The sequence below is a fragment of the Varanus komodoensis genome, unplaced genomic scaffold (assembly GCF_004798865.1).
Source record: "Varanus komodoensis strain SLA01 unplaced genomic scaffold, ASM479886v1 scaffold1, whole genome shotgun sequence".
NCBI classification, from domain to species: domain Eukaryota; kingdom Metazoa; phylum Chordata; class Lepidosauria; order Squamata; family Varanidae; genus Varanus; species Varanus komodoensis.
In genome coordinates this window covers 75,511,481-75,516,863 of record NW_025335268.1, presented here as the reverse complement: position 1 = coordinate 75,516,863, position 5,383 = coordinate 75,511,481, and positions in this window count along the sequence as shown.

Here is a 5,383-nt window from a genome sequence, read left to right as displayed (position 1 = left end):
GCCCGCCGTTCACCTGAAGCGGCTCTGTGAGCGGCTGCGCTCGTCTGCACTGACAGGGTGGATGGTTGCCATGGAGACGGCACCGGAGCAGCGGCAAAGTGGCGGAATCGAGGAAGGGGCGCCCGCGGCGGGAGCAGGAAACGGCTTCTGGGGCTGGCCAGAGCATCTGGCCGCTTCTCCCACCGCAGCCCCCGTCCCCGGCTCCAAAGATGGCCCTCCCCGGATCTGGGACGTGTCCGGCCACCGAAGCCACCGGCATTGTGGCCACCCCAGCTCTGCTTGCCTGGCCACGGGCCGCCCCAGTAGGATGGGGGGGGCTGCCTGCCCTATTGGGCTTTGATTAAAGGTGTGACAGCCCCCTGATGCGGGAGATGCTCCCCCTGGCGCTGCCTGCTCCGGGCTCCCCTGGGGCCGGAGGAAAAGCCCCCCGTGCCAGGCACCCTCTGCCTTCGAGGCACAGAGCCCATCCTGCCCGGCCACCGAACCCTCCGTGGGGCCGCTGTGCCGCGTCCTGCCAGTCGCGGGCCAGCGTGGTGCGGGGCAGACACCCAGCGCTCGCCACGGTGCCCACCGTGGGGGGAAACGCAGGCACCACTCCGCCGACCCTCCCCTGCCGCTCGCCAGGGTCCCCGGGGCAGAGGGGAGGTGAGACGCGGCGGCTGCCGAGGGCGCGGTTTGGCTCTGTCCGCAAGAGGAAATGGCACGGATCCAGCCACAGCCGGCCGGGGCCTGGGCTGCCCTGTTTCGGCGGGGGGGGGCGTTGCCACCCCCGCCCCCCTCGAGTCCCGGGCCACTTGGTGCTCTAATGCGCCAAGATCCGAATGGCGGCTGAAGGCCAGCCCAGGAGCCCCAGCCTCGCGGGGGCCTGATCCACACGCGGTGCTTGCCGGGGTCCGGTCGCCGAGAAGCCATTTTGCCAAGCCCCTCGCAGGCCGGCACCGCCATTCGCGGCACTGCCATTCGCTTCAGTCGTGCCTCGGCTCCGCCTGCTCCTCCATGCAAGCAGTGGGGGCGGAGAGGCGTGTGGGGCCAAGGATTCCAGCGGCAGGCGTGAGCCGGCCAGGCCCGTGAGAGAGGCCGCGCCGGCGGCTTGATGCGAACGGCAGCCCAGCAAGTGGCCGCTGTGAAAACGGCCGTCCCCGCCTGAGGCACTCATTAGGGGAGGCACTAAAATAGAACTTCCCCGTTTGCGCACCCCTCAGCTGACCCTCGGCGTGACCCCCTGAGCACACCGTGCCTGGGCGGACGGGCGCACCGAAAGCGGCAGAGGGGCAGCCGTGGAGATGTGAGGGCTGGCAGGTCCCCCGCAAGGCAGCCGCAGCAGCCGCAGGCACATCCGGCCTGGACGGGGCGAGCCAGGCGTGCGGCCACCCAGGAACACTGCCCGGGGGGGGGGGGGGGGGCGGCCCTCCTCCCGCCATCATCCCGGCCAAGCCAGCAGGCAGGAGGCTCTGGACGGGCAGGACGGGGCCAGGGTGGCTTGCACAGGGACTGGGTGCCTTCCCCGGAGAGGGGGCTCTCTGCGACGCTGCCTCCCCAGCAGGGGCTCTGTACGTGCTGCCGGAAGCGTGGCCGGGAGGGGCGGCCGCAGCCTGTCCGCCTGTGGGTCCCTGGGGCAGCTGCCGGTTGCTGTGCGAGCCGAAGGCTGGGCTGGCACGACCCCGGCCTGATCCAGCGGGACCCTTCGCGCAGTTTCCTGGGCCTGCGGGTGCCGCTGCCGTCCTTGGACTCGCCAGGCAAGCCCGGCAGCCCCCCTTCCCCGCATCTCAGCTCCCCGCAGCTCCAGAGCCAGCCCAGGCCCAGCTCCTGCGGGGAGGCGGGCGGGCGGGCAGCCACCCCAGGCCTGGCTCCTACCAGGGGAGAGCTGCCAACGTGCCTGGGACTTCGTGGGGCCGGGTCTCCCCCCGTGAACTGAAGCCCCGTGGAGCAGGATAGCTGTGCGTGGCTGGGCTCGTCCAGAAGGCTGGCGTGAGAGCTGGAGTTTCCGCGGATCCGCTGCACAAACTCTGTTGCACAGGCGGCTTTTCTGCACGCGGCAGAGCCCCGCCAAGAGAGCTGCGTGCTCGGCCCGGGCCGCCCAGCGGCTCAGAGGAAAGACCCCCGCGGGAGCGCGGCGCCCGGCACGGAGAGGAAGCTGCGAGTCCACAGGCACGCCACCGAGCCTCTGGCCGTCCCGCTCGCTTCTTCCGTGTGAAAACACGCCGAAGCAAAAGCACGGGCGGCTGAGCCAGCGAAGGGCAAGCCACCCCCGGATCCCCTTCCAGCCTGCTTGGCCTCCCCTCGCCTGCATGCGGAGCTGCAGCCCGCACACGGGGGACTCTGCTTGGCCACACAGGCCCTCCTGCCCCCCCCCCTGCAAGGCCCCCACTCCGTGGATGGCGGCCCCCTCGCAAGGGAGGGCCAGGGGCTCCTCGCAAGGGAGGGCCAGGGTTGGGCCCCCCCAAGCACCCTCGCACGCGGCCCCCGCTGCGGCTCAGGACAGCTCCTTCCGAGCCCCCGAAGCCTCCCTGCAAGCCACATCATCACGCGCCGCTCTTCCCACGTGGGAGATCGGCCGGGAAAGCACTCCACCAGCCCTTTCGTCCGCTTTCGGCACCGCCAGAGGTTTTGCAACGGCCCCGTTGTGGAGCCCAGTCCATGCCAGTGGCCACCACCTGCTCAGCCGGGGAGCCGAGAGGAATTCCTGCAGGCCCCCTTCAAGCTCTCCCCCTCCCCCTCCCCCTCCCCAAGCCCTCCATCCTTCTGAAAATGCTCAGCACCTCATGAAAGGAGCAGGGAAATCACCTCTGCCCCCCCCCCACCTTCTATGAACACTGCAGTTGCTTCAAAGAGGTGCTTAAGACCTGCTCAAAGCCCTGAATTGCTGCTGTTGAGCACACAGAACATAGAAACAGGGCGAGCCAGAAAGGGGCCTCCTGGGCCATCTAGTCTGACCCCTGACTCCAGCTGGCTCCACTCGCAACATGCCCACCACGTGCATGCCCAGCCTATGTGCTCGCAGTCGCCTGGTCTCTGGCTCGCAGGTACGCTCCTGCAGTTTTCCTCGGTGGCCTGATCCAGCTTCATCTATGGGGACACCTGTACGAACTGGGGGACTTGGACATACCTGGGGAGAATTCCACAAAGCTGGAATTCCAGTGGGATTCGTGCAATTTTCCCGCCTGCATGAAGCAGGCGGCCTCTGCAAACACAGACGGGAATGGGACCCGAGACGCACGGCAGGGCTGCATCCAGCGCTCACCTGTGCTTCCCCATGTCCCCCTCAACTGTCGCTGGTTCAGAGAGGAGGCTCATGCCTTCGAAGACCCGCAAGGCCCGTTTCCTGAGTGGTGGCCCCAACCCAGGGCTCGAAAGATCTGGCTCCCCGGGCTCTGCTGCAGCACACGCCAGCCAGCCGCCCCTTCGGCCTCCTCCCACTGGCCGAGTCCACAGACTGCCAAACGGTCAGCAGCCCAGAGCAGCCCAGCAGTCGGCCGGCGTCCGGCAGCAGTCGGGCCTCCCGCCCACCCACAGAAGGGTCTACCCTCCAACGCAGCCCGAGAATGAGGGCCGGCGCATCGGCGGCTGGATGAGTAATGCTGGAACAGCTCCCCCGTCTCCCCCAGAAGGACCCCCAGACCCATGCTCCAGCTCCGCTCCCAGCCCCTGAGCCAACGCCGCCTGCTCACGAATCTTGCCGAGGGAGCCTGCCAGACTCTGCTTCACGCGAGACCGAGTGCCACCGCCAGCCTGCGAGCATCGGGGCCCCACAGCCGCTCGCCCGCTGGCACTGACCAGGGGGCCTCGGACAAGGCTGGGACGGTCTGCCCCTGCCCTCGGGGTCCCACTCGCGCAAGCGCGCACTCATGCTCGGACGCACCCCGCCGCAGAGGGATCCCTCGCTCCAGGGTTGCCGCACGCAGCAAAAGGCAGGAGGGGCCCCGGGGGCCGCAGGGGGCGCCTACCTGTGCGAAGTGAAGTTGTCGTAGGAGCCAACCGTGTAGTGGCGAAAGAGTCTCTTGGTCCGATCTTCTCTCGTTTCTGCAAGGCAAAGCAGGAGTTTCTCAGCCGCCTGGAAATTGGGCCGGTACGTGCCCCCTGCAACCCCATGGCTGTGGGCCCCTGCCCCACACAGCCCCCACCCCAGGGCACTTTTCTGCCTGCCGGGCCTCACAGCAACCGGGGCATCCCTCTCGGTCACGGGACGACCCCGACGTGACAGACGTGGGTGGCTGGCGATGCCCAGGTGCCGGCGGGGGGCCCATGCAGCTGCCTTCCAGGGCACCTGACCCCCAGGTCCCCACCCCTCAGAGGCATGTGATCGGTGGAGTGTGAACCCCAGGAGTGAGGTGTTAACCCCAGGAGTGCTCTGTGCTGTGGTGCTGCGAAGAGTGGCGAAGCGGGTGCCCTGTGGTGCCGACGAGGACTGCTCTGGGAACCACAAGACTGCAGCAGCGGCAGCATGAAGGGGCCCTGCGGCCACCGCCCCCCCCCCCGCCATGGTGGCACCCACACTTCCCTCGCATGCACCAGCCACTCCCTCAAGCATCGCTGTCTCTGCAGCCTCACTGGCACTGCAGGCGCCGTGGGGCAGGGAACACGGGGCAAGGGCCGAAAAGCCATCTGTGAGGCGGCCTGTGGGCTGCCCGTGGCCGTGGCGGGCCGAGAGAGGAGCTGGTGCAGCCACCCACCCCGGAGCCGTCCAGTCTGCTTCCACGATCAGCCCAAGGGGTGCTTTCGTGCGCAGGCCCCGAGGACAGCGGTCCTGCCGGAACCTTCGCCTTGGGGGAAGGCTCCAAGCCCCAAGCCGCGGCCAGCGAGCCAGAGCAGCCCGGCTCCTCGGAGCGGAGTTCGGGGCCCATGTCCGCCGAGCTGCTGCACGGGCCCGAGTGGAGCCTGCAGCGCCGGGAGGGAGAGAAGGAGGGGGGCCGGGTGGGCAGCCGCGGTGCTGCCGGCGCTGCCTCCCGGATCCACCCCACAAGCTGAAGCGCCCTGGGCCCTCCACAGCGGCCCCCCACTCGCTCTCCAAGGGCTCTGCATTCCGCCCCGACTGTCCTGGCTCGGCCGGATCCGGGGTGGGGTGGGGGAGCCAGGGCGCGGTGGGGGGGCAGGAATGGCGAGGAGGGCAGAGAGGCAAGAGATGGGGGCCGCCTTGCCCCGGGAGCCCCCTCCCCCCGGGCTGAGGCGGGCCGCCTCGGCTTCTGCCCCGGGCAGGGAGCCCAGGACGACGCCAGCCCCGAGGGGACGCGCTCCGGAGCCGGGAGGCCAAGCGACGTACCGTCCGGAGCGCAGGGGGCGCCCGCCGCGAACGCGACCGACCGACCCGCTCAGCTCGGCCGCGGATCCGGGGAAGGGCGGCGCTCCGTGCCCTTCCCCCGCAAGAGCGGGCCGCCGGGCGCCCCGG